We start from the raw sequence: 7,858 nt of genomic DNA on the forward strand, positions 1-7,858 counted from the left end.
CTGGACCAAGACCCGGGGCTACGAAGGGCCACCAGGTGCCCTTATGAACTCGAACAATTGCTGCCCTAGCCCTGCTCTGGTCCCTTTGTCCCCAAGCAGGGACCTCTGGGGACTGCCATCAAATGCTGGACACGTGGACAGTGCAGAGTTGCGTCTGGTGAATGCTGTCCCGAGATCATGGCGGAGAGCCACAGCTGGATCCATGGCGTTGCAGCCGGTGAAAAAAATCACCATCAAGGCTTACTGACAAATAGAATAAGGAAGCCCCCAACCGGGGACCTGGCCCGCAACCCGGCCTGTGCCCTGACTGGGAATCAAACCAGTGACCTTTCAGTTCGCAGGCTGGTGCTCAGTCCACTGAGCCACACCAGCCAGGGCCCACAGAGCGATTCTGAAGTCTGAACGGGTTAGCCCAGTGTCTGGCACATGGTGAGTGTATGTGAGTTTGCTACTCTCATCACATCAGGACCAGCGGGAGGGTTAAGTCAAAACCAACAAGATGGAATTTAATGAGGACCAGTGGAAAAGTTGACACTGAGGTTCCAACAAAACAACTGTACACATTCGGGGCAGGGAGACCTGGCTGGGCGTCCATCCATCTATTTATCTGTCTGTGGGAAACAGCTCAAGGTGTCCATCCGGAGGCAAATGGATTAACAAACTGTTACACGTTCATATGACGGAATTCTCCTTGGCAGTAAAAAGGAATAAAGTACTAATGAATCTCCAAACATTATGGTGAATGAAATAAACCAGACACAACAAGAGTAGATGGTGCAGGATTCCGTTTTTATGAAGTTCTAGAATGGACCATGATGGAAAGAAATCAGTGGGGACAGGGGCGACTGGGAAACTTTCTGTAGTGATGGAAACATTCTATAGCTTGATGGGAGTTGGCGTGTACAAGTATACACACTTACCAAAACTCAACCGATAGTATACTGACAGCTTGTGCATTTCATTATGTATAAATATTGCCTCAAAAAAGCAAAGGGCCACACGCAAACATTCACCTCTAGTCAGTGAGATACATGCTGAAGTGGTTGAGGGCGAACTGCACTGTTAACGGCAACTTACTTTGAAACATACCCCAAAAATGAACCAATGGATGAAGGGGGGACCCAGAGACAGTGATACAGTAACTATAATATCAGCCTAAGTTGTAAGTTCTGAGTGGTGGCTAGATTCATGTTCTCTGTAAAAGGAGACAAAAATAGCCACCACAGAGAATACCCTGCTCAGGAGATGAAGGGCTGGAAAGGTTGTTTATGGGGAACCAGGTGGACCATTTATGTTGGAGAGAAGGCAGGTGTGGGTTGGGAGGGTACGGCCCTCTCTGCCACCCGCAGGGGCCTGCGTGGAAAAGGCTGAGGAGCTGCTTTGTGCTCTGAGCTAGTTTCAACAGCTGGATAGCACAGGAAGGCCAGTTTGGTCTCACTAGAAGGAGCTATCCTACAACAGAACAGGCTGCATTTCAAGGTAGTGAGCTCCCCTTTACATGAGGTGTGCAAGCAAGATGGGCAGCTGACTGTCAGAAAGGTTAGAGAGGAGTTTTCTTGACCAAGAGAATGGACTGAGAGTCTCTGGGGTCTCCTACAGCAACTCAAGGGTGAATTTTCAGTCCTGGCCGGTGTGGCTCAGTTAGTTGGAACGCTGTCCTCTCAACCGAAAGGCCACAGGTTTGACTCCTGGTCAGGGCACATACCTCCATTGCCGGTGGGGGCCCTGGTGGAAAAATGCGTGACTGATGTTTCTCTCCCTCCCTCCTCTCCCTAAAATCAATAAACGTGTCCTCCAGTAAGGATTTTTTGGAAGTGAATTTTTAGCCCTGCTAACCAAAGTGTCAAGGGGACTCTGAGGCCGTTTCTGACACTGGTGGCCGAGGAGCTGCGTCAGGGAGGACGTCCTGGAGGAGGAGGCGAGGTCGCCGTCCTGCTGGCCCCTCAGTCTCCAGCCCATGGTGTGTATCTCGATGACTAGGGTCCGGAGTCCTCTGGCCCTCTCTGGATGGAAACAAACAGGGCCTCGGCCCTGCCTGGCTGTGCAGTCCCCGACGGCTCCTCCCCTCCCTGGGCCTCGGTCTGCCCCTCTGTTCCACGGTCTCCGCCGAAAGCATCCATGTCTTCTTTCCTCCAGGGTTAGCCCAACTGCTACAGTCACTTACATGGGGGGGACAGAAGGTGAGGCAATTGCGGATTGTTTTGAGGGGGACCCTTGGTTGTATCTCAATTTCCACTCCTTTGCACTTGGTCTGATGCTCCGAAAAGACCCAGCAGAGGTGGCAGTGGCCCCAGAGACGGGCCAGGGGTTTAGCTAGTTTCCCTAGATACCGCTCCCCAACCGGCAGCCTCAGGGGAAAGTCAGAGACAAGGTCCAATGTTACTATGGACTATTGTTACCATGGTGACGAGGACACACATCTGAGCTCACCCCAGGACCCTGAACCCCTCCTCCCCAGGGGCCTCGAGGAGGCCTCCAGTCCAAGCCTCCGGGCCGTCCTGGCCCCGCCCAAGGTGGGAGGGTGCTCTGCTAAGGCAGGGAGTAGAGGGGGCGAGGGGAGGCCAGGAGACCGATGAACAAATCAGCACCGCCCTGCAGATGAATTCACGCAGGACAGGACGGGCTGGTGATTAGAGGGGAGGGGAGGGCAGGCAGGCCTGGGCACGTGGCTCCACTTCTCTGCCATTGTGAGGAAAGGACGTCGCTTTGAGGATGAAATGAGATTCCACCGGGATGGCAATGACCTCATGGCTTCATTTTATCTTCACACACACGGCCACTCGGAGGCGGAAACAATTCCCACAGACGCGCACCCCCAGACCTGTCTGCCCGCCTGTCCACCCCAACCTTCCTCTCCCACCCTTACTCTAGCTCCCTCCCCGCAGGCCTGCGACTTCTCTGCCCCCGTGCGGCCCTTCTCGGTACTGCAGCAGCTGGCCATACCCACCTCACCAGTGGCCAAGGTGTCGCTGTGGTCTTGCAAAGGTAGGGTGTGGAGTCATCTCCTGGTCTTAGACGTGCAAGCCCTTGTTTCCAAACCTTCAAAGACGGGTCATCTTTCTCAGAGACCAGCCTGAACCTAGGCATGCCTCCAGATCCTTCTTGCCAGTTCCAGATCTGTTGTAGGAACCTAGGAAGCAACACTTCACCTGCCCCGCCTGGGTGGCCATTGTGGGCTGGTGGGAAATGGGTACAGCATGTTCCTCAGAGAGATCAAATAACAATCTGAGGCTTTTGGGGGTGTCCATACAGGCACACACACATACACACTCACAGTACAGGTCCCCATGTGCACACATGCACACACCTAAACACACCGGTTGCCTGTAGGGACACACTGTCCCTCGCACACATGGCTACATACCATGCTGTTTTTCTGTGCATCTATCCCTCACTCCCTGAGTCTTCCCTCTGCCCCCTCATGCCCACAACCTGAAGACAGGATATATTGCAAACACAAACTCCTTTCTGTGGCCAAAAGCCGTGGATCATCCAGCCCTGCCTACCCTTTGGGCCACGCCTCTGGCCACCAGCCCCCTGGCCACTCTTCACTAGTTCTCCAGCTAAAATAGGCAGCTCTCACTCACCCTTCAGGTGCCCTGCCCTCAGTGTTCCCTCTTGCTGAAATGTTGCTCCTCCAGATCACCCTCTGTCAGCCACCTGCCCTTCTCACAGGCCTCAGTTTAAATGCCATCTCCTTCCAGACCACCTTCTGGACCTTCCGGACTACCGGAGTCAAGAGGCCCCCTGTCCTCCATTCTCCAGAAACAGGTTTTCTTCAAAAATTCGTGTCCTGGTCGTTAGAGAGACACAAATTAAATCCCCAGTGAGACAGCACTTTGCACTCATTAGGAGGACTGCTCTAAAACTACAAAGAAAATAAAACGGAAGATAACAAGTGTTGGTAAGGATGTGGAGAAATTGTGCATTACTGGTGTAAAAGGGTACAGTCACTGTAGAAAAGAGTATGGTGCTTCCTCAAAAAACAGATCTACGCCCTGGCTGGTGTGGCTCAGTGGATTGAGCAGCAGCCTGTGAACCAAAGGGTCTCTGGTTCAAGTCCCAGTCAGGGCACATGCCTGGGTTGCAGGCCAGGTTCCTGGGGGCGGGGGCCATTCAAGAGGCAAGCACACATTGATGTTTCTCTCCCTCTCTTTCTCCCTCCTTTCCCCTTTCTCTATAAATAAATAAATAAAATGTAAAAATTCACAGAGACAAGTAGCATGGTGGGTGCCTGGGGCTGGGGGTGGAGGGGAATGAGGAGCTACTGTCTGACGGGTGCAGAGCACCGGTTCGGGACAACAGAGAGTTCTGGACATGCGCAGTGGAGACGGCCATACGGCAATGTGATGTACTTAATGCCACTGAACCACACACTCCAGGTGGTTAGCACAGTAACTTCCCTGTTATGGGCAACTTACCATAATTAAAAATATGTATCAAAACATGTGTTTGCTTGTTCAATCTGCCTCACTTATTAAACTGTGAACTCCATGAAAGCAGGGCTCTGTGTGGTGCGCCTACCACGTGCTGCCAGCCACTGAGGACGTGGAGAGCAAGACAGACAAGGTGCCCACCCACCCGAGGCTCACAGCCTGGGGGAGAGAAGGAAGACACCTAACAAACAAGTAAACAAAGTCATCACCTATCGAGCGCTGTGTGGAAAATTAGAACAGTGAAAGGTAACAGTGGCTTCACCAGGGATATGTCCACTGGGGCGGTCAGGCAAACTGTCCCAGAGGAGGTGACATCAATGCTAAGACCCAAGAAGCAAGAGTCAGTTAGCAGTCATCTGGGAGGCCAGAACTGCAGACAGAGGAAACAGCAAGTGCAAAGGTCCTGTGGTGACCACGAGCCTGGTGTGCTAGAGAAACGACAGACAGAGGAAGTGGGGGAAGCAGGGTAGAGAGGAAAGGCGGAGGAGCCAGGACAGGGAGAGGGGGTGGAGGGCACTCCTGGTGGTAGGGGAGGAAGACCCCAGCGCGTCACCAACCTCTTCTTCCACAACAGGTGAGCTTCCGTGAATGGCGGTCTCTAAGTGCCCAGCTCTGCACTCGGTGTCTTTTGCCGGTTAGCTCAGAGGCTGCTCATGGCAGTCCTGGGGCAGGCACAGTCTTTATCCCACGGTAACAAGAGGAGACAGTCTCAGGAGAGTCGGAGGGTCCGGGACTGGAGTCAGCAACGAGCAGTGGGGGCCTCGTGCGCCCGGACTGCCCGCCCCTCCCCTGCCCTCGGACCAGTCTGAGGAGGCGCCTTTCCTCTCACCTGGACGCACCGCCACCCCGACCTCTGCCTCAAGTCCCAGGGCCTCCCACGCGTTGCCGGGTCGCTGGCTGGTCACTGCTCAGCAGTTTCCGAGGTTTCTCCTTTTACTGCTCCCTCTGTGAAAGTAAGCCAAGGAAAGAGACCCCGCCCCTCCGCCTCACCTAGCTGGGGACAGGTGCTGGGAGACGGGGAGAGAGAAGCCCAGCTCCGGCCCCACAATACCCGGTTTCTGATGCCCCTCTGTGGGCGTGCCCGGGGAGAACGCCACCTCAAGGGGAGGGCGCCAGGAACCCCAGGAAGCTTGCCAGGCTGGATGGCAGCCCGGTAGCAGCCAGTGACCCTGCCCCCGGAGGCCAGGGGCAGCAGTATCTTCAGCCATGAGAGGGCTGGCGCCCCCCCCCCCATGTCCGCACTGCCCCAAACCCTGAACTGCGGTGGCGGTGGCGCACCTGGAGAGAGCGAGACGCGGGAGGGCTGGGCCTTCCCGCGGCCGGGAGATACAGCACCGACAAGGAGGCAGTGCCCCCTCACAGCGCCCCGACCCGAAAGCAAAATGGAAGGGTCTCCCGCCCATGGCCAGTCACACTGCAGAACCCCGCCCCCAATAAAATGCAGAGCCCCCTCGTTCAAAAAGCAAGAGAAAGACCCAGTGTGAAAGGCACAAAACGTAAAAGTAAATACATATAAACCCTGGCTGTGTAGTCTACCTCTCAGTTTTTCACGATGTTTTTTATTTGCTGCTTAATGTCATTCTAAGTAAAGAAAAATTAAACATTTAAATGAGTAGCATGAATTGTACCATTCAACTATATAGTGTGATGCCGGTTTAAATGTAAATATACGGGCACTTCACTCGTATTCAGAATCACCAAAATTTCACAATTTGTGTTTTGTGGCTTGTGTGTTCACACGCATTTCATTCTTCCTCCTGAGAGGCGGCAAAACCGCACAAAGTAACTCAGCTCTGTTTCTGTCACTCCTGGATTAGCACACATCCTGGCCGCACTCTCTGTTTTCATCTGAAAGGGAAGGACGGCCCATGGCTCCAGGTTCCCCGTGCTCCGTCTTCACGGTCAGCATACTCGGTTGTTACCCAGGGAACTAACATCCAGGTAGGACAGCGACAAAGAAAGGCGGGTGGGAAAACCTGCAGGGGCACGGTACTGCGGCCTGGCAGCCCCCGTGGGGGGGCCGGGAGGGAGGAGGGCATGCAGGCAGCTGGTCGCACCACACAGGCCCTGAGTTCTCTCCCTCGTCCGCCCTGACCATGCCACCCCTGCCTAGAACTTTCTGTGGCTCCCCAGTGCCCTCAGAATAAAGTCCACAGCCTTATCCCTGAGCCCCAAAGCCCCGCCTCCCCTCCACTTGCTGCCCCACGCTCTGCTCCAGCCATAGCCCCCATGCTCCCCTGAGCTGAGCTTGGGGCCAGTCCTTCCCTCTCCCTAGAGTCCTCTTCCCCATCACGTCCCTTCTTCTGGCTAATCCTTTGGGTCCAGACATGAACACCACTTCCTCTAAGAAGCCTTCCCTCACCTCCCGGGCTGGGTCAAGCAGGCGCCTCCTCTGAACTGTCGCAGTGCCTGTGCGCCCGGCACTGCTTGGTGACTCACCCTCCTCCCTCACTACAGACGGGCTCTGTGGGGCCAGGACTGGCTCCTGCCCTGGTAACAGCCCCAGACCCCACCTCATGATAAGTGCTCAGTAATGGCCATTGAAGGCGAGCACGGGGCATAGGCAGCGGGAGTCCGGGTGAGCTGTCTATTGTCTCTCAGATCAGGCGGCCAGGCCAGGGAGGAGGGACCAGCAGGCCGGACGCACCGACGGCGCCGTTCCAGGCCCAGATGGCACTTCACACTCCCGACCTCGATTGGACTCCCATCCAGCCCAGGAAGGAGGTGTTCTTGTACCTGTTACACAGACGAGGAGACACAGCGTGGGACTCCGCCTCTTTTCTTGAATGCCCCCTCACACACGCCACCACCACACAAATCCGAGCCCCACCCAGCGTGACCAGACCAACGGCCTCTCCGCCTGGCCAGTCCAGATGTCCTCTTTTCTTGGCCAGTACCAGAGAGAACTCACTCCAGCTGGGACTTGTCCCATCCTTTCTCCCTCCCCCTCTTCCTCCCCTCCTCACTTCCTTCCTTCCTGCTCTTGGATATTCCCTTTGCAGGAAAGGCCTGAGGTTCCAGGGCAAGGCCCCCAGGTCCAGCCAGGCCAGGACACATGCTTCCTCCATCATCTAGCCCCCGTGCCCTCCCTGGGGGCCGGAAATCTGATCCAGGCCTAGGGAACTAGGGAGTACTGCACAAGGGACAGCCCAAGGTCATCTAGTCCCCCCCTCTGCCTCCAGCCCCGGCATAGGCAGAGGAGCTCTGGAGCTCGTCCTGGAGGCCTGGAGTGGACGCCAGGCCTGGCAGGGGCTTTGTCGCCCTGCCTATGAGCTGGTCACCTCTGAGAGCCTCTCCAGGAAGGCCCTGCGCTGGGTTTCACCTGTCAACATCCTGTAACGGCCTGCGGATGCCATGTGCTGAGTCACTCGGCACAGCACCTGACACAAAGGGAGCGCCAAGCTAACGGTGGCTACGATCAA

The 7,858-nt window shown here is 55.5% G+C and overlaps 1 long non-coding RNA gene across 2 annotated transcripts; it reads right to left on the reverse strand.

Moving 5' to 3' along the window:
- Nucleotides 1–391: 391 nt before the first annotated feature.
- Nucleotides 392–7,303, reverse strand: LOC119051095 (uncharacterized). Of its 2 annotated transcripts, XR_005082866.2 has the most exons (4): nt 7,173–7,303; nt 3,588–5,381; nt 2,948–3,039; nt 392–1,725 (listed from the first exon to the last, which is right to left on the reverse strand). It is a non-coding gene; the product is annotated as an uncharacterized LOC119051095 (long non-coding RNA). The 2 variants fall into 2 exon arrangements; XR_008391847.1 differs by having other exon boundaries at nt 2,948–5,381.
- Nucleotides 7,304–7,858: the final 555 nt, after the last annotated feature.

The sequence above is a fragment of the Artibeus jamaicensis genome, unplaced genomic scaffold (genome assembly GCF_021234435.1).
Source record: "Artibeus jamaicensis isolate MK-2021 breed Jamaican fruit bat unplaced genomic scaffold, CSHL_Jam_final contig_456, whole genome shotgun sequence".
In the NCBI taxonomy this organism is placed as follows: domain Eukaryota; kingdom Metazoa; phylum Chordata; class Mammalia; order Chiroptera; family Phyllostomidae; genus Artibeus; species Artibeus jamaicensis.